This window comes from Heterodontus francisci, chromosome 12, assembly GCF_036365525.1.
Source record: "Heterodontus francisci isolate sHetFra1 chromosome 12, sHetFra1.hap1, whole genome shotgun sequence".
NCBI lineage: Eukaryota > Metazoa > Chordata > Chondrichthyes > Heterodontiformes > Heterodontidae > Heterodontus > Heterodontus francisci.
This window is the reverse complement of record NC_090382.1, coordinates 76,124,602-76,146,404: the sequence shown is the minus strand read 5'-3', so window position 1 is coordinate 76,146,404 and position 21,803 is coordinate 76,124,602. Positions and strand designations below refer to the sequence as shown.

The 21,803-nt window shown below is 41.8% G+C and overlaps 1 long non-coding RNA gene across 1 annotated transcript; it reads left to right on the top strand.

Annotated features, from left to right (window-relative positions):
- The first annotated feature begins 1,497 nt into the window (after window positions 1-1,497).
- On the top strand, window positions 1,498-20,564 carry LOC137375629 (uncharacterized). Its single transcript, XR_010976045.1, has 3 exons — window positions 1,498-1,606; window positions 8,063-8,166; window positions 19,588-20,564. It is a non-coding gene; the product is annotated as an uncharacterized lncRNA (long non-coding RNA).
- Window positions 20,565-21,803: the final 1,239 nt, after the last annotated feature.

The following is a 21,803-nucleotide window of genomic DNA, read 5'->3' as shown; positions in this document are numbered from 1 at the left end:
ACAATGTTAGTGATAATTGACTGATCAATTTATCAAAAAAGTACAAATTAAAAAAAAGCTGTAAATGCTAACAAACTGAAATTTAAAAAAAACTGCTGGAACTGCACAGCAGCTCAGTTAGAGAAGATCATTTTTACTTTAGGCGATAAAATTAGCTGCCCATTTTACACCCCCCCCCCCCCCTTTTCCTTTCCGTTGCAGTCAATGGAAGGAAAGCTTGGTGCTGGGAGGGCAGTTGTTTACAACAGGTGACCAATTCCAGTGTCTGTAAAGAGAAAAGATGGGTTAGGAGACTTCTGGTGTGTAACTTCGATCAGAACAAATGATCAAAACAGGTTAATAAAAGCAAAATACTGCAGATGCTGGAAATCTGAAATAAAAACAAGAAATGCTGGAACCACTCAGCTGGTCTGGCAGCATCTGTGGAAAGAGAAGCAGAGTTAACGTTTCGGAACAGTTCCGAAGAAGGGTCACTGACCTGAAACGTTAACTCTGCCTCTCTTTCCACAGATGCTGCCAGACCTGCTGAGTGGTTCCAGCATTTCTTGTTTTTATTTTAGATCAAAACAGGTTGGTGTTCGTTAATTGTTACTGCCTCTATGGGACAAGATTATTTTAAAAGGGACCAGCTAACAGGCAAGCAGCAGTTGTGAGTTCACAACTGGTTTCAGTATTCCGTCAGAGAGAGCAAGGCAAGCACCAATCCCATATGACCTGCATAATAACTCAACACCAATTTTATGCAAGGGCATAAAAAGATTTTGCTTATCAAGAAGTGCAATATTTAATAGTAGTTACTACTTTTGATCTCTAGTAACTGCAGCACATTTCTCCTGATTTTTTTCACTCCGCGAAGTCGATGAAAACAAAGGGAAGATTTCCCTAAGTCTTTACCCAGGTACACTGGACTGCCTGGGTACAGAGAATATCAGAAAATTCGGCAGGCCAGACAGCATGCGTGTAAAAGGAAATCACCAGATTTTCTGATATATGTTGTGCCAGGCAATCTGACTGAGAAAAGCTACTTTTTTTTTCAAATCATTGGTCTGCAGGGGATAAAATAAAACACTGAATCGACTCCACCATTGTGAAATTAAAAAAAAATGTATAACTACGACCTGGGCTTGGAATTGGACAGGTGGCAATGTTTTTGTGTGTTTTCATTATGAGGGTTAACTTCCAGATGGGGAATTTGTAAACATTTGGCCACTGGTGGTGCATGTGACAGATCAGCCATGATCTTATTGAATGACGGGGCAGGCTTGAGGGGCTGAATGGCTTACTCCTGCTCCTATTTCTTTTGTTCTTATGTGGCAATCTACTTAAAAACTATTGCTTCAGAGAACAGGAAGTTTGCATGAGTGGCAAATGAAGAAATGTAGTAAGGCACAACAGTTTTTTTAGCTTCTCTGTCCCAATTGCATGTTGAATAGGTAGCTGAACTTCAACCAATTGTAGACAGGAATCTATTGCCGTGACAACGAGAAGAGGCTCCAGCTGAACTCTTGTCCTGCTGTGGCAGTCTGAGAGACGGTGTTTCATTGAAGCCAACCTCCAGCTGTTATTCTCTTTGCCAGCATTTCAGAAAAAGAAAATCAAGTGATGGGTCAGTATCTGTGCTACGTTGCCTCAATTATTCTAATCTGCCCCTTCGGTAATATCTCCCTACCTCTAGCTCTGCAGGCAAAGGAAATTATTGATTGGCACTGACTGTTCCTACTGGATTTAAAGAAAACAAAAAAAAAGGTTAATTCCTCCAGAATATAATTGAAATCATGATCCCTTTAAACATTCACAAAAATGTTAATATGAGACACATGAGTAGAAGGAAATAAAGATACTGAACAGCAGAAACTAATTTTTTCCCCTGTTTTATAGCAAGCACAGTTACTAAACTAGCCCAGTGCCATTAAACACTCAAGAAATAAATAGTGTGATTTTTAACATATGTGCATGATACACCAATTGTGGAGAAAAATTCTGATACCAAATGCGTGTTTTGCTTAAACCAGTTATGATGGATGGTTCCTGCTGCCACTCCAATTACTACAAGTAACAAAATACTGTTGAATGTAAAGAGATGATTTTAACCCTGTCCGATGGGAAATGGCTGGGCAGACGGTTAAAATCATTGCAAAGTACTTACTGCTTTGCTATTGATGCATTCCGGCCACCATCATTTTAACTACACAGCTTTCAGAGTCGACGTGGATGCCAAATTGTGTCAAATAGGGGTTCTATGACATAATTAGGACACTAACAGCATTTTGATACAAAATCGTAGATTTTCCATCCAATGCCCAACACATCAGTAAAACCTAGCGGGATTGGTCTCTTTCAGGCACTAATGCAGTAGTTAAAGGGGCACTCATCAGGATTTATGTGTCATTGTGCTCTTCAGGTTGCCAGGCAAGTTTCCAGCTTCCCGATCATTTTTTTCTCAAATTGATTATTTCACTCACCCTCAGACAACTCTATCTATTGTGAGTTCTATTATTTCCAGCTTTATTTGGATGGAGGAACAGGAACAGCAGGAGCAGGAGCACAGGAACAAGTAACGATTGGCAGCTGACCTTATTGGAAGAGAACAGATGAGGTGGGGAGGGGGTGCAGGGTGTCGGGAGTTGGGTAAGTCCTTGTCGGAGGTCATACCCTGACACACAAGGCGCACAGGCCAAGAGTCACTTTCTTGGGTCTATCCGAAGTTGCAGTGCATCTCCAAATAGGCTGTTTTAAACCCCCATAGCTTCCTGCAACAGGATCTGCTGGACCAAAGGTCTATACTTTGCTAGTAGTTGTCAAAGTTGCTACAGCACATAATTTCTTTGGCAATAGCTGTATTCAATCTGCTATAGGATGCGTCAGCTGTGTCTCCCAGTCTGCAGTACATGGCTGTATTAAACAAGTGACCTGTTTGCCAGGACTAACCAGTCAATCACCTTCCCAGTGACCTCAATCATCAAAAGGAGAGAGCTTGAGTTTTTGCAGAAGTGACTGGCTTCCATCACATCCAGGAAGTTATTAACTCCACACATATTGCCATCAGGACATCAAAGCATCACACAGCAGCCTTCGTGAACAGGGAGGGCTACCATTCTACTAATGTCCAGGTCATGTCCAACCACAGAAACAGGAATGACCAGAGGGAAGCACTAATCCATTAAAACAGCCATTCCAATATGTACTCAAAACAGAGGCTACTTACGTCACAATATACGTCAAACAGGTTTTATGTTATGTGAAACCACTGAAGGAAGTATAATATGGAGAAGAGTACATCAGCTAATGGAATGGCAGTGAATACTATGATTGATTTATTTCCCTGATGGCTCAGAGCGCTTATTCAATGAATAACTCAACCAAATGGTCCCAGATGGCCCAGTCTGCATTGAGTTAACTAATATCAGCCAAGGTGGCTGAGGTTTAAAGAAAGATTTAGAATTAATAGAGATAGAATGTGAACTTGCCTATTGAAGAATTGGTGATAGACTTAATCAGTTAAAGAATAATAAGGTTTCAAATTTAGATGAAAAATAAGACAAAGACTACTTGCACCCTCTTCTGGTATAAAGCTATAATTTATGACTTTGCTGCAGTATTATGCTGCATAAAGCAGTGAGAACATTTGGAAATGCATAGAAATAGTTTGGAGCAAACTTGTTATTCCATGTTTCATTCACATAGTTTGTTCAGTGCAGGAATTGTTGCTCAGTTCCAGCATCTACCAGGACTCAGCACCATGAAGTTTAGATTGTAATCATTTTCCGGAGAAATTTTATGTTCTTAGCTTAGTGACTTATGACAACGGCTGGAAACGGTTCCAGAAACATTGCAAGTTAGTTATTCCAATGATTTTTCTGGGGGCAGGAGAAGCATAAATGCTCTAAACATATTCTGTCAGTCCCTCCATGCCTTCTCTCCCTTTAAGGGTTTATTTTCAGCTTAGTTCCATGGAGGAGTCAGTCGTTTTCCTGCCTCCTTATCAGCTGTTTGTCAGCATTCATTCAGTCATTGGCAGTTTGCCAATAGTATTCAATTGCAGCCCATGAAAATGGTTCAGACCTCTCATTGGCGCCATCAGATGGGCTATGCAATGATTCTGCCCCATTGCCTGCCTGATCTTTACCTAAAATGAAAATTGGCCCCTCTTATGCTTTGTGACCATTTTAAACAGCTAGCAAACCAAAGCAAGACAGACAATACTATGATTCTATCATATTTCCAACCCAAATATGGATGTCATAAGTTTTAATGGAGCAAATAAAAATATTCCATTGGTTAAAAGTATCTGAAATATTACATTAATCTTATGAAAATTTCTGCAGTCACATGAGTTCAGAGGAAAGTTTCTTTTACTTTAAAATATTTAATCAAATTAAGCAAATATATTTGGCGATAAGAAGTAAATTTAATGTAATGAATGATGTAGGTTGTTACTTGATCTTGTTAAACCAGATTGATATACCTTTCCCTGTCTATGGAAGTCTTTTCACAAAGGCAAGACAAGTCAAGCTTAAAAAAATCTTTGTTTTTATTTGTTCATTGGATGTGAGAGTCGCTGGCAAGGCCAGTATTTATTGCCCATTCCTAATTGCCCTTGAGAAGGTGGTGTTGAGCTGCCATCTTGAACTGCTGCAGTCCTTGGGGTGTAGGTACACCCACAATGCTGTTAGACAGGGATTTTGACCCAGTGACAGTGAAAGAATGGTGATGGTGTCAGGCTGGTGTGTGACCATGCGTCTGTTGCCCTTGTTCTTCCAGGTGCTAGAGGTCACAGGTTTGGAAGGCACTGTAAAAATATGTTTCAGATGAGAGTAAAGTAAAACAGAAGAGCACAAAACATTGGTTACAGCTGGAACAATTCATTTTAACTTGGAATATATCTTTGGTGGGGAAGTACTTTATAATAAAGGAGGCATCTTAAGCCCAAAAGGACCCACTCAGCCATCTTCAGCCAAAAGTGCCAAGTGGATGATCTATCTTGGCCTCCTCCTGAGCTTGCCAGCATCAGAGATGTCAGTCCTCAGTCAGCTCGATTCACTCCATGTGAAATCAAGAAACAGCCTGAACCCACTGGGTATAAAAAAGGCTATGGGCTCTGACAACACTCCGGTTGGAGTGCTGAAAACTTGTTCTCCAGAACTAACCGCTCCTCTGATCAAGCTGTTGCAGTACAGCTACAATACTGGGATCTACCTGACAGAGTAGAAAATTGCCCAGATTTGTCCTGTCCACAAAAAGCAGGACAAATTCAATCCAGCCAATTACCGGCCCATCAGTCTACTCTCAATCATCAGCAAAGTGATTGAAGGTGTTGTTGACAGTTCTATCAAGCGTCACTTACTCAGCAAATAACTTGCTTGCTGATGCTCTGTTTGTGTTTCGCCTGAAAGACTCAGCTACAGACCTCAATATAGCCTTGGTCCAAACATGGACAGAAGACCTGAATTCTAGAGGTGAGGTGAAAGTGACTGTCCTTGACATCAAGGGTGGCATTTAATAAATCATAAAATGGTTACAGCACAGGTGGAGGCCATTTGGCCATCCTTGTCTATGCTGGCTCTCTGCAAGAGCAGCTCACCTAGTCCCACTCCCTGTAAAGCTGCAATTTTTTTCTCTTCAGATATTTGTCCAATTCTCTTTTGAAGGCCTCAGTTGAATCTGCCTCCACCACACTCTCAGGCAGAGCATTCCAGGTCCTAACCATTCGCTGCATAAAAAAGCTTTTCCTCGTGTCGCCATTGGTTCTTTTGCCAATCACCTTAAATCGGTGTCTTCTGGTTCTGGATCCTTTAGCCAATGGGAACGGTTTCTCCCTATCTACCCTGTCCAGACCCCTCATGATTTTGAACACCTCTAACAAATCGCCTCTTAATCTTCTCTTCTCCAAGAGAATAGGCCCAGCTTCTCCCATCTATCCATGTAACTGAAGTTCTTCATCCCTGGAACCATTCTCATAAATCTTTTCTGCACCCTTTCTAATGCCTTCACATCCTTCCTAAAGTGTGGTGCCCAGAACTGGACACAATACTCCAGTTGAGGTCGAGCCATTGTTTGATACAGGTTTATCATAACTTCCTTGCTCTTGTAATCTATACCCCTATTTATAAATCTCAGGATCCCGTATGCTTTATTAACTGCTTTCACAACTTGCCCTGCAACCTTCAATGATTTGTGCACATATACCCCCAGGTCCCTCTGCTTCTGCACTCCCTTTAGAATTGTACCCTTTAATTTATATTGCCTCTCCTCATTCTTCCTACCAAAATGAATCACTGCACACTTTTCTACATTAAATTTCATCTGCCACTTGTCTGCCCATTCCACCAACCTGTCTATGTCCTCTTGAAGTTTATCTCTATCCTCCTCATAGTTCACAATACTTCCAAGTTTTGTGTCATCTGCAAATTTTGAAATTGTGCCTTGTACACCCAAGTCTAGGTCATTAATATAGATCAAGAAAAGCAAGGGCCCTAGCACTGACCCCTGGGAAACCCCACTATATATCTTCCACCAGTCTGAAAAACAATCGTTCACCATTACTCTCTATTTCCTGTCACTCAGCCAATTTTGTATCCATGCTGCCACTGTCCTTTATATTACATGTGCTTCAGCTTAGCTGACAAACCTGTTATCAAATGCCTTTTGGAAGCCCATGTACACCATATCAACTGCATTACCCTCATCAACTCTCTCCATTACCTCATTAGAAAACTCAAGCAAGTTAGTTAAACATGATTTGCCCTTAACAAATCTATGCTGGCTTTCCTTAATTAATCCACATTTGTCCAAATGGCTCAATTTTACCTGAATTATTGTTTCTAAAAGCTTTCTCATCACTGAGGTCAAACTGGCTGGCCAATAGTTGCTGGGCTTATCCTTACACTCTATGTTGAACAAGAGTGTAACATTTGCAATTCTCCAGTCCTCTGACACCACCCCTGTTCTAAGGATGACTGGAAGATTATGGCCAGTGCCTCCACAATTTCCACCTTTACTCCTCTCAGTATCCTTGGATGCATCTCATCCGGTCCTGGTGACTTATCAACTTTAAGTACAGCCAGCCCATCTAGTACCTCGTCTTTAGCAAGTTTTATCCCATCCAGTGTCTCAACCACTCCTCTTTCACCATGACTTGGGTAGCTTCTTCTTCCTTAGTAAAGTACTCATTTAATACCTCAGCCATATCCTTTGCTTGCAGGCTTAAATCCCCTTTTAGGTCCCTAATCAGCCTCACTCCTCCTTTTACTACCCTTTTGCTATTTATATGCCTATAGAAGAGTTTTTAAGTTCCCTTTTATGTTAGCTGCTAGTCTCCTCTCCATACTGTCTCTTTGCTTATCTTATTTTCTTTTTCACTTCCTCTCTGAGCCTTCTATATTAAGCCTGGTTCTCAACTGTATTAGCCACCTGACATGTCATATGCACCCCTTTTCTGCTTTATCTTACTCTCTACCTCTTTCATCATCCAGGGAGCTCTGGATCTATTTGCCCTACATTTTTCCCTCATGGGAATGTATCTTAACTGTACCCAAGTATTCTCCTCTTTCAAGGCAGTCCATTGTTCAGTTACAGTTTTGCCTTCTAATCTTTGATTCTAATTCATTTGGGCCAGATCTGTGCTCACTCCATTAAAGTTTGCCCTCTCTCAATTAATTATTTTTCTCTGGATTTCTCCTTGTCCTTTTCCATAGCCAATCTAAACTTTATGATGATATGGTCACTGTCCCTAAATGTTCCCCCACTGACATTTGATTCACTTGACCCACCTCATTCCCCAGAACCAGATCCAGCAATGAATCCTTCCTCATTGGACTGGAAACATATTAATGTGGAAAATTCTCCTGAACACACTCTTGAACACAGAAACCCTTGCCTCTCCCTGTCCTTTACACTATTACTATCCCAGTTTATATTAGGATAATTAAAGTCCCCCATTATAATGATAATTCTTGCACCTCTCTGTAATTTCCTTGCAAATCTGTTCCTCTATATCTTTCTCACTAGTTGATGGCCTATAGAATACACCCAGCAATGTAATGGTGCCTCTTTTGTTTCTTAGCTCCAACCAGATGGATTCTGTCATTGACTCCTCTCCGACATCATCACTTACCAGTTCTGTAATGTACCCCTCCTTGGATGTGGAAAGGATGTTTCCTCGTATGGGTGAGTCCAGAATTAGGGGGCACTGTCTTAAAATTAGGGGTTGCCTTTTCAGGACAGAGATGAGGAGAATTTCTTTCTCTCAGAGGATTGTGCGACTTTGGAACTCTCTGGTGGTGGAGGTGGGGTCATTGAAAATTTTTAAGGTGGAGGTAGATAGATTCTTGTTAGGCAAGGGAATCAAAGGTTATTGGGGGTAGATGGGAGTGTGGAATTCGAGACACAAACAGATCAGCCATGATTTTATTGAATGTCGGAGCAGGTTAGAGGGGCCGAATGGCCTACTTCTGCTCCTAATTTGTTTGTTTGAATGTTCCTGCCCCTCCTCATGCCCTTCCTTCCATATCTTTCCTGAACACCTTGTATCCAGAAATATTTAGTTTCCAGTCCTGCCCTTCTTTGAGCCAGATCACCATTATTGCCACAACATCAAATTACCATGTGGATATCTGTGCCTGCAGCTCAACAACCTTATTTACCACACTCCACGTATTCATATACATGCTCCCATTAAACCTCATTTAGACATTATTACGGTCCCTCTTATACTGACACCATCTCTTTTCTACTCTTTTCTACTCCAGCGCTATCTGTCTCTCCCATTTCTCTGTGCATCTGTATTTTACTTTTTAATATTACCTTCTGGTTCCCACACCCCTGCCAAGTTAGTTAAAACCCTCCCCCATAGCACTAGAAAATCACCCCGCAAGGACATTGGTCCCTGCTCTGTTCAGGTGCAACCCGTCCGGCCTGTACAGGTCCCATCTCTCTCAGAATCAGTTCCAATGTCTCAAGAATCTAAAGCCCTCCCTCCTGCATCATCTCTCCAGCCACACATTTGTTTGCTCTATCCTTCAATTTCTGTACTCACTAGTGCGTGATATTGGGAGTAATCTGGAGATAAATACCTCTGAGGTCCCGCTTGCTGGTTTCTTTCCTAGCTCCCTAAACTCTGCCTGTAGGTCCTTATCCTCCTTTCTACTATTACAACCCAGTGAGAAAGGGGGTCTAGGGTTCCTTCTCAGCCTTCACCTGGTCTTACCATAACAGGGTTTAATTTTAAACACACCGTTTTTTTGTTTAGTTCCCCGTTAGTGAATCTTTGTTCACTAACTTCCAATTATAAGGCAAAGAAACTAGCCCAACAGCTTTTCTTAGGTTTAAAGAAAAAAGGTTGAACTTTATTAAACTTAAACTCTAATTCAGTTAAGAACATAAGAACTAGAGCAGGAGTAGGCAATTTAGCCCCTCGAGCCTGCTCCGCCATTCAATACGATCATGGCTGATCTTATCTCGGCCTCAATTTCACTTTCCTGCCCTTTGTCCATAACCCTTCAACCCTTTACTAATTAAAAATCTGTCTATTTCCTCCTTAAATATACTCAATGTCGCGGCATCCACTGCACTCTGGTGTCGTGAATTCCACAGACTCACGACCCTTTGAGAGAAGTAATTTCTCCTCATCTCTGTTTTAAATCTGCTACCCCTTATCCTAAAACTATGACCTCTCGTTCTAGATTGCCCCACAAGAGGAAACATCCTGTCTGCGTCTACTTTATCAATCCCCTTAATCATCTTATATACCTCAATTAGATCTCCTCTCATTCTTCTAAACTCGAGAGAGTAAAAGCCTAAACTGCTCAATTTCTCTTCATAAGACAAACCCCTCATCCCTGGAATCACTCTAGTGAACCTCCTCAGAACTGCCTCCAATGCAACTACATCCCTCCTCAAGTAAGGGGACCAAAACTGTATGCAATACTATCTCTGTTGCCACTTCCTTTAAGACCCTAGGATGTAAGCCATCAGGCCCTGGGGACTTGTCTGCCTTCAATCCCAACAGTTTGCTCAGTACTTTTTCCTTAGTGATGATGATTTTTCTAAGTTCCTCTCTTTCTATAACCTCTGCATTACCTGTTACTATTGGGCTGGTACTAGTGTCCTCCACCGTGAAAACTGAGGCAAAATACTGATTTAATGTCTCCGCCATTTCTGTGTTCCTCTATTAACTCCCCAGTCTCATCCTCCAAGGGACCAACATTCACTTCAGCTGCTCTCTTACCTTTTATATACTTATAGAAGCTTTTGCTATCCATTTTGATATTTTGTGCTAGTTTTCTTTCATAATTTACCTTTGCTCTTTTTATTACTTTTTAGTAACCTTTTGTTGATCTTTAAAAGTTTCCCAATCTTCCAGCCTGCCACTGGCCTTTGCAATATGGTATGCCTTAGTTTTTATCTTTATGTTATCCTTAACTTCCTTGCTTAGCCATGGATGTTTTTCCCCCTCTTAGAATCTTTCTTCCTCTCTGGAATATATTTTAGTTGGGAGGAATTGAATATCTCCTTAAACACCTGCCACTGCTCATCAACTGTCCTACCTTTTAGTCTTCCTGCCCAGTCCACTGGGGCCAAATCTGTCCTCATGCCTCTGTAATTACCTTTGTTTGATTCCAGAACGCTAGTGTGGGACTCCAGTTTCTCGCCCTCAAACTGAAGTTGAAATTCTAGCATGCCATGATCACTCATCCCTAGAGGATTCTTAACTGTGAAATCATTAATTAATCCCACCTCATTACACAATACCAAATCTAGAATAGCCTGCTCCATGGTTGGTTCCACAACATATTGCTCCGAAAAACAATCTCTAATACATTCAACGAACTCTCCCTCGAGGCTACCCTTGACAATTTGATTAATCCAGTCTATATGCATATTTAAATCACCCATGATTATTGCCATTCCTTTCTTACAAGCCCCCAGTATTTACTGGTTTATACTGTTCCCCATTGCAGAACTACTGTTTGGAGACCTATAGATTACTCCCACCAGGGACTTCTTTCCCTTGCTATTTCTTATTTCTACCCAGACTGATTCTACGTCTTGATCTCCAGTGCCTATATCGTTTCTCACTACAGCACTGATCTCTTCCTTTACTAACAAAGCTACACTTCCTCCTTTTCCTTCCTGCCTATCCTTCTGAAATACTGAGTAACCTTGGATATTCAATTCCCGAACCTGGTTTCCCTGCAACCACGTGTCAGTAATTGCCACTAAATCATACCTATTCATCTCTATTTGCGCTGTTAACTCATTTATTTTATTCGCCTATGGATACACGACATGTCCACGCTAGCATACATACACGATGCACACATGCAGAGACAGAAAAAAGCAGAAGAAATAAAGTGGAAAAGTTTGAGGCAATATCTGAAGATGGTTTTGGTTACTGTTCTTAGAGCTCGCTGTAGAGTCCTTGATTGTAGGTCAGTCTTGCTTTTCGTTGGGGCCCAGTATTCTTCTTAAATCTTGTTCGATATAGGAGACTTTTCTCTCTTGAGGTTCACGTGTCTTCAGTGGGTTTGGAGTTCTGCGCGAAAGAGATGGGAGCAGACAGGAGAGATCTTCTCACTCCAGGAGCAAACAGTCTTTTCTGAGTTCAAAAACTCTGTGGCTAGTTCAAAAAACCCAGTTGGCAGTTAGTCATGTGACCAGTTGGTTTAAACCAGTCCTGGCTTTTGTGGATTATATCACCTTAGCAGTCTCTGGAATGCTGTTCCTTACACCTTCAGTGTCTGGTGATCAAAATCCATTGTGGGTTGAATATGTCAGGGAATGGTCCTTTTCTCTCCACAAGCGTTGTCTGTTAGTATGCAAATGTTTTTCAGCTGAGTGTCTGGCAGCCTCTGTAACAGGCCTTCTCTTCTTCCCAGCAAGTTTGAAATTAATGTTCATATGACAAAATTAATATGCCTCATTCTTAGCAGGTGGGGACCTGCATGATGCTACCTACGTCATTGGTACCGATATGGACCATGACTGCTGGCTGTTCACCCTCCCCCCTCAGAATGCTCTGTAACCACTCAGTGACATCCTTGACTCTGGCACCAGGGAGGCCAACAAACCATCCTGGATTCATGTCTGCGGCTACTAAAACACATGTCTGTTCCCCTAACTATCAAATCCCCCATCACCATTGCCTGTGCAATTTTCCTCCTACACCCATGTACAGTCGATTCAGCCATGGTGCCATGGACTTGGCTCTGGCTGCAGATCCCAGATGAGCCATTACTCTCAGTAGTATTCAGAACAGAATACCAGTTGGTGAGTGAGATGAGTCAATGGGAAACAGAGGAAAAACTCTCCACTGGTTGGAGTCATACGTCTCACGAAAGAAGATCGTTGTGGTTGTTGAGGCCCAGGACATCGCTGTAGGATTACCTCTGGGTAATGTCATAGGCCTAAACGTTTTCAGCTGCTTCATCAATGACTTACCCTTTTTCATAGGGTCAGAAGTGGGGATGTTTGCTGATGATTACACAATGTTGAGTTCCATTCGCAGCTGCTCAGATAATGAAGCAATCCATTATCACATGCAGCAAGACTTGGAGAGCATTCAGGCTGGGACTCATAAGTGGCAAGTAACATTCATGCCATACAGGTGTCAGGCAATAACCATTTCCAACAAGAGAGAATCTAACCATATTCCCTTGACATTCAACAACATTGCCATTGCTGAATCTCCCACCGTCAGCATCCTGGAGAGTCACCATTGACCAGAAACTTAACTGCACCAGTCATATCAATACTGTGGCTACAAGAGCAGGTCCAAGGCTGGGAGTTCTATGGCAAGCAACTCACCTCCTTACTCCCCAAAGCCTGCCCACCATCTTCAAGGCACAAGTCAGGAATGTACTCCGCTTGCCTGGATGAATGCAGCTCCAAAACTCTCAAACAGATCAACAACATCCAAGACAAAGCAACCTCATCCACCACCTCAAACTTCCAATTCCTCCAGTACCAGTGCTCTATGGCTACAGTGTGTCGATCTACAAGATGCACAGCAACAACTCACCACATTTTCTTCGACAGCACTTTCCAAACCCACGACCTCTGCTGCGCAGAAGAACAATGACAACAAGTACATGAAAACACCATCACATGTAAGTTCTTTCAAAGTCACAAACCACCCTGAGTTGGAAATATATCGCCATTCCACCATCATCCTGGAACTTCCTACCTAACAGCCTTGAATATACCTGCACGACATGGACAAAGGTGGCTCACGACCACTTTCTCAAGAGCAATTGGGGGTGGGTAAGAAATACCCGCCTTGGCAGTGATGCCCACATCCCATGAATGAATAAAAAAGATGGTGTATCTGATGATATGTCACTGAGCAGCTAAACGTAGCTGAGCAGGAGTCAGTGTCCATGCCTCATAAACTAATTCCTGTGCTGGATTTTTCAACACTGAAAAGCTCAGTACCACTTTGAGCTTAATACAACACAGCGCTCATTTCCTTAAGGTTGTGACTCATATTGGTGTAGGATGCTCCAGATCTTCAGCACCACACCAGAGCAGCCATACTTCATTTGAACAAAGGTAGTGAGTATGATGAGATTGTTTGATCACTGGAGGATCAGAAAGCAATCCTGTGCTCACTTATGCTCACAAACATACTTTCCAGTAGGTTTCATTGAACAGTAAGCACAAAGGGGAAACCCTGCCAATTTTACTCTCCATAGCTTGAGAAAATTGAAAACAATTGCAGGATTCTTCTACCTGAGATTAATGGCTGCAGCACAAACCAGAGATGGAACTGAGAAACCTTCTGTCTCAATAATTCTGTAAGATATTAGGCAGTCCGGTCACATCTGAGTCATCAGAAATCACCCTACCCCCTCAATATTTTAATGTGTAATAAATATGGTGTCACTGAAGTATTCTATGAAGAAGCAGGTTGTTTCACATGACAGTATCCTGGATGAGATTGATTGCTCTACTTACTAGGCCCCACGCGATTGATTGTATGCTTGTTTTTGTTCCACTCCTTGAAAGAAATCTCATTTTTCTTGGAAATCTTCTGTAACATTCTGCATTTGTCATGAAGAAAAGTAAAAAGATATCTAAGGAAGGATAATTACGAACTTTATTTGCTTATCCTAAAGCTCCTTGTCCTATAGGTCCTTAATTTGTCCGCTGGTAACACTTAGTGGAGTTGAATCCTAAGATTAGCCATGATAGTTCTGAAGGGTGGAGCAGGCTCAATGAGCCATATGGTCTACTCCTGCTCCTATTTTTTGTGTTCTTGTGTTCCCTTCAACAAACTTCTCTGTTACTTCATCAAAAAAATCAATTCGATTAGTCAAGCATGATCTGCCTTTTACAAATCTGTGCTGGCTATCATTAATTAACTCAAACCTCTCTAAGTGCCTGTTAATTTTTTTTCCTGATTATTGTTTCTAAAACTTTACCCACCACTGATATTAAACTAACTGCCCTGTAGTTTCTAGGATTGTCCTTACATCCTTTCATCAATATATGTGTCACATTTGCCACTCTCCAATCCTCTGGCACCTCCCCCATATCTAGGGAAGATTGGAAGATTATGGCAAACTCTTCTGCTATCTCCATCCCCACTTCCTTTAGCAACCTGGGATGCAAGCCATCCGGACCAGGTGACCTATCTACCCTAAGCATAGCCAACCTTTTTAGTGCTTTCTCCTCTCTCAATTTTTACCCTATCCATTGCCTCTACTGTCTCCTCTTCTACTAATATTTTGTCAGATTCCTCTTCCTTTGTAACCACCAATACAAAGCACTTATTAAGCATTCTAGCCTGGCCCTGTACATCTAAGCATTTATTACCCTCTTTGTCCCTAATAGGCCCTACTCCACTTCTTACTATCCACTTACTATTTACATGTTGGTAAGAGATTTTTGGGTTCCCTTTTATGTTGACTGACATTCTAGGGTCATATTCTCTCTTTGCCAGTTTTATTTTTCCTCTTCATTTCCCCGCTTAACTTATTGTATTTCTCTGGATTCTCACTTGAAGAATTCACCTGGCATGAATCATACACCCTCTTTTTCTGTTTTGTCAAAATCTCTACCTCCCTTGTCATCCAAGGAGCCATGTTTTTGGTTTCCCTATCTTTTGTCCTTGTTGGAATGCATATAGCTTGTACCTGAAGCATCTCTTCCTTAAAAATAACCCATTGTTCCGATACAGCTCTTCCTGTCAGTCTTTGCTTCCATTTTATCCTGTCTAGATCCCTTTTCATTGCATTGAAATTAGTCCTCTTCCAATCTAACTGTTCTACCTTATATAATTTCTTGTTTTTCTGCATTACTAGCCTAAGCCTTATGATATGATGATCACTCTTACCCGAGTGCTCCCCCACAGTCACTTGGTCAACTTGGCCCACCCGATCCAGAAATGCCTCCTTTCTAATTGGGCTGAGAACATATCAATAATAAAATTTATCTCAATATTTGAGATATCCCAAGGGATTCAAGAAAGTGCCTCACCAATCATTTTCTCTTTGGCTGCCTTGAAAGTGCCTGAAATTGGGCAGTAATATGGAGGGAAATTCAGCTCATTGTGTTCCCATGGTACAACATTTTAATCAAGGAGGAATAAAACAAATCCATGTGCAGAGAAAACTTCAGTTTAAAATAAATAGCCCTTGGATTGATGTCATTGAAGAAATTAGACTTGTGCTTTGGTCAAATTAATTGTTATTTATTGTTATAGAGAAAATGTGGGACATAGTAAAATTATGCTGTTTTTCCCTAGTGGTTATGGTCATTACCCAGTTCTGTACTGTAGGTCAATTTTTATTAGATCAAGTGCATATATATTTATAGAAATTAAGTAAAAGCTACATTTAGAAAAATGTTAAATTATTTTAGGAGCCATCAGTAATGGAAGTTTCATTTGAATAACTGTTTCCAATCACTTACAGTACAAAATAAATAAAGAGCTAAGCAGAGGGAATAAACCTCCTTAGCAGAAGCAAGTCAGAAAGCACAGAGCGCTAAATGTAAATGGAACAACACGAGTGCACCAAGTTTAAATCATGTCTGCTTGCAATTTAACAGAATATCTCTCTGGAGTGGTTTCTGCTGAGCCATAATTTGCACTGTTAATTACAAGTTTAATGATTTTCCATACACATACTAAATCAATAATTAAACAAATCAATTGTTGCAACCTGGCTAAAATAAATCAGTCACTTTGAATTACGTCTGTGCACTGGGTGTGCACTATAAAGTCCATCTCAAGCAGGGCTAATGCCTTCCCTAAATGCTCAGTAACAAATCTACCAGATGTATTCTGTTAATCCAGTGATTCACAGAACAATTGAAATTCCTTATCATTGCCTAGCATGCAATCAGAGGAGTTTCAGGGATTTTATTCTGTTACTTGTATAACCTTGCTAAAAAGATTAAATTATTACGCAGTTTAATTAAATGGGCAACAAGCAAGACATAGAATGGAAATAACCTCTGTCTAACCAAAGAGATATTGGGGTAATTTTCAACTTTGCTATTAGGGTAGTAACTTGGTAGAACTGATCACCGGCCCATTGTAGAACCCAATTCACTTGGATGAAGGAATAGAAAGCTGTATATCCAAGTTTGCAGATGGCAGTGTGAGGAGACATTATAAGTTGTGCAATGGGAGCAAAAAGATACAGATAAACAGATAAAGTGAGTAGCCAAAACTGTTGAAGATGGAGTTCAATGTGGAGATGTGTGAGGTCGCCACTATGGGTTAAAAAAAAAGTGGAATATTTTCTAAATGGCAGGAGACTAGGAATTGTGAAAGAGCAAAGGGATTTTGGAGTTTAGGTACACAAATTATGGAAAACTAGTGCAGAGGTTAAAAAAAAATTTGAATAGGTTAATGGAATGTTGGCCTTTATCCCAAGAGGGCTGGAATTCAAAGGGGAGAAAGTTATGTCTCATTTATATGGTCTGACCCCATCTGGAGTACTGCTTCCAGTTTTCGATAGATATTTTGGCCTTGGTACCGTACAGATTCATCAGAAAGATACCAGAGAGCAAAGGGCTAAATTACGAGGGCAGTTTGCATAAAATTGGTTTGTACTCCCTTGAGTTTAGAAGGTTGATGGGTGATCTACTTGAGGTGTTTAAAATGATAAAAGGATTTGATAGAGTAGATACAGAGAAGCTAGTCCCTCTAGTTGGGGAATCCAGAAAAAGGCAGCATAATCTTAAAATTAGAGCCATACCTTTCAGGAGTGAAAAGAAAAAACTCTTTTTACACAAAGGAGATCAGTAATTCTCTCTCCCAAACAGTTGTGGATGCTCTGTCAATGAAAATTTCAAAACTGAAATCAATAGGTTTTTATTAAGGGTATCAAGCCATATAAATTGAGGAATAGATCGGTGGATTGAGCTTCTTGAATCAACTACTTCAGGTCTACACTACATATTTATAAAGTTCCTTTAATGTACTAAATATCCTAAGGCACTTTACAACTAGTAACAAGAGGAACAGACAGGGACCTATAATAGAGAGAATAGGAGAGATGACAGAAAATGGTTAGAAACAGTAGATTATGAGAAGGTTTTTAAATCAGGACAGAATGTTGGAGAGGTTGAGGAGTTTAGGAAGTGAGTTCCAGAGAGTAGTTCTGAGGTGACTGAAGGTTCTGCTCCTGATACTGGGACAAAGGATGCTGGAACACACAGGAAGCCTGAGAATGAGGAGCATAGAATCCAGGAATTAATATAAGACCTTATATACCTGCATTTTCAGGAAATTTATTTCAACCCCTTTTGTTGATCCACACCCTCAGTATCTTTTCACTGAGTATATAATCTCATTCCATTGGGATAATTTTAACCTTTGTTTATAGTGTAAATCTGCCAATATCAGATTAACCACCTGTTAAACCCCACTTTTGATTTGCCTTTCCATTGAGTTCATTCACTGATGAAACCCTTACCCAAGACTTTGTTACCTTTGGACTCAACTAGTCCAGTGCTCTCCTGGCTGGCCTCTCACCTTGTGTCTTCTGTAATCTTGAGTTCATTCAAAACTCTGTTGCTGTATCCTAACTCGCATTGAATCCTGTTCCTCCATCAACCCTATGCTCGCTCACTTACTTTGGCTCCCATCCAGCAACGCATTCATTTTAAAATTCTCATCCTTGTTTTCAACTCCCTCCATGGTCTCACCCCTCCCTATCTCTGTAACCTTCTCCAGCCCTACAACCTGCCAAGATATCTGCGTTTCTCTAATTTTGGCCTCTTGCTCCATCATTGCCAGCTGAGTCATCAGCTGCCTCAGCTAAACTCTGAATTCTCTCCTAATATTCTCTGCCTCCCTCCCTTTCTCTCTTCCTTTAAGATGTTTCTGAAACCTACTTTTCTGTCCAAACATTTGGTTACTTATTCTAATATCTCCTTCTGTGGCTTGGTGTCAAAGTTTGTTTGCTAGCACTCCTGCAAAGCGCCTTGGGTTATTTTATTACAGTAAAGGTGCTATATAAATGCAAATTTTTGTTGTTATTGTTGATGTAAACGTAAAAGAAAACAGGAGAAGTGCTTAACAGCAACCAATCTGATATTTCCCAATGGGGTGCGAGAAGCCCAGAAATATATGAAGCACATCTGTTAATGGTATTTTACACGGCCATTTCATTACCATTTGATTTCTGAGTTTCCCTTCGAATTAGCAATATGATGATGTCCCAAAGTGATCTCAACTCCAGTATTTAAAGGTTGAAGCAGCTGGATTTAGGAAGGAGAGAGAAGTAAGTGTTGCAATAGAAGGTCAAAGGCTGTGCCTCGCTTCATGGATGATTCCCTGATGTGCTGCAGGGGACTGTAAGGACCCAAAGGGAGATAGTGATCCCTAGAAATGGGAGGTCAAAGCTTGCAAGGGAAACTAAGGAGGTTTGGTTAGAAATGGCATAAGAGGTCAGCTGCAGGAGTGTGGTGCCACACTCCTGGATCCAATGCAGGAAGTGGTTTAATAATCTAAGTAGGGTGCAGAAGGTGAGAGAAGTGGCACAGTCACCTTCAGCCTGATGTGTGTATCATCCCAATCACCTCACTCTGCTTTTTCAAGCCTACTCCAGCACATCACTCCTCACACCATCTTACCTTCCAGGTGCACCCATCCTTCTCTGTCCATGTGGTTGCTCATATCCCCATCTACCCATCCACCATTGACACACCCTCATCCTTATGTAAATTAAGGCCTCTCCACCATAGTCATCCTCACCAAAGGCATCGAGTGAACACATGCCATTACTCTAACTCCTAAGTCACTTCTTGCCCTCCTTGCATGAGAAAAGAACTCAGAACACCAGGGAGACACAGAGAATGAAAGGTATCCCTCCAACCATTTTGCAATTGTTAACTATAGAGGAGAGGGAGAGGGTACTGGAGACCAGAGAAGTCTCGGCATTCTTGGCCATTGGAGCTGGGGGCAATCCAGCTACCTGCTGACAGAGTTGAAAGCTAGACAGGCATATAATGTACAACACTCACTCATGTTGATGTGATGTCAACAGCGAGAAAAATATGATTATGTGCAGAACGATAACATCAAACATTTTTACCTTGACAGTACACATTTATGCTTTTTATCTCCCACAGGGCCTTCACTCATCTAGCAAGAGATGGTCCAGGTCACAGACAATGACAACGACTCAGAGGATGTCATTCCCTCTAAAGGTGCATCAGCACAGGACTTATGCAGACTATGCACCAGCTCAGATACATGTACTTTTGTGGGACCAGTGACAGAGAGTGTTGGGTTTTCACCTGGTGAATTTCACTTCACAAGTGAGCAGGAGTGGATGATGGAGTTAGGGACAGCAGAGGAGAGTCCACGTCAGAGGGTGCAGGACTCTCCAAACTCTGCTCTGCTTGACTCAGGTGCTGTATCCTGGGGACCAACAATGAAAATGATAATCAGTGAGGAGCAGCAGGAACTGTGTGATGTACTGACAATCATACCTAGCACATTGTACATGATTGCAGGGAGATTGGAGGAGTTCGCCTCAAGCACGAATGGGATGCTGTCGCAGGCCACTGCAATGATGTCTTCTTCCATGGATAGAGTGGCCAGCTGCATGGAGCATCAATTGTGGTAATTGACTGCAGGCCTTCAACAGGGGCTTGCACATTGTGGATACCACCTTCAATAGGATAAATAATGCCCTAGCCTTGGCCTTTCATCACCCCAGTAATCTGCAGCAAAGTGTTCTTCAGCACAGCAGGGAAATGCAGCTGGGCCAGACGAGAGACGATGGTGTAAGGGGGCATGGAAGAGGGAACTCTGCTCATTTCTTGCCACCAACCACCTCCCACCCACCCCCCACCGCATTGACTTCAGTAAATAGCTGGCATACCGCCTTGTGTCTCCAAGGGTGAATCTGCCCCTGTACAGGTACAGGTGAAGCAGTCTTTGGCAGGGCCCTCACAGTCTCCAGAACCCAGAGGACGTTGGTCAAGAGCAACTCAAATGTCTATGCAGGATGTAAGCAGTCCGTCTCGACTTTTGCTGAATCCACATGGGTTGCACCACATTGAAGCAATAGGAAAAAGATGAATAAAGATCTGTAGTTACACAAGGGTATGGTTATGGTTATATTATACATATTTTACTGTTAAGTGTTCTTTCATCATTTGATGCACATAAATATTATTCTTTTGCAGCACTTTCCTCTCCTTGTCCATTCTTGGTTACTGTTGGCAAGTAGCCTTTTCAGTTGTCTGATGATGAATGGGAGACATGAATTGATGCCGACCAATCGGGGTGCTGTGAAAGGGATGCTTGGTTGTTTTCAGGATTTCTCTGTGTTAGCGGTATTGGTGGGTTGGGGATTTGCATGAAACTGTGAGATGGTGCACGATTGAAACCTAAGGGAACCTCACAAAAATCGGGGCATACTGGGCAGCAATGTGCACCTCTGGGGGTGCATTTCCCTCATCACTTTCCACCTCCTTGTATTCCTCCTACCCCACCTTCTCGCCTTCCTCATCTGAAGCCACCGAAGAGGCACTGGGCTCTCTGCCTTGGTCCTCCTGCAGGACCAAACCTCACTGCTGAGCAATGTTGTGCAGAGCACAGGACACCATAACCATTCTGGACACCCTGCTGGTGTTTGCACTAATATCCCTTCAGATCTGTCCAAGCACCTGAAACATATCTTCAGCATGCTGTGGCTCATTTGATGACACATCAGTCATCATCTGGCACTGACTGTAATACTCCTGCGCCTCATTTCTCAGGTTTCTGAGAGATGTCATCGGCCACGTTTTAAGTGGGTAACCCTCATCTCTGAACAGCCAACATGTAACTCTGAATTAGAATTAGAATTAGAACATTACAGCACAGTACAGGCCCTTCGGCCCTCGATGTTGCGCCGACCTGTGAAACCATCTGACCTACACTATTCCATTTTCATCCATATGTCTATCCAATGACCACTTAAACGCCCTTAAAGTTGACGAATCTACTACTGCTGCAGGCAGGGCGTTCCACGCCCTTACTACTCTCTGAGTAAAGAAACTACCTCTCACATCTGTCCTATATCTATCACCCCTCAACTTGAAGCTATGTCCCCTCGTGTTTGCCATCACCATCCGAGGAAAAAGATGCTCACTATCCACCCTATCTAACCCTCTGATTATCTTATATGTCTCTATTAAGTCACCTCTCCTCCTCCTTCTCTCCAACGAAAACAACCTTAAGTCCCTCAGCCTTTCCTCGTAAGACCTTCCCTCCATACCAGGCAACATCCTAGTAAATCTCCTCTGCACCCTTTCCATAGCTTCCACATCCTTCCTATAATGCGGTGACCAGA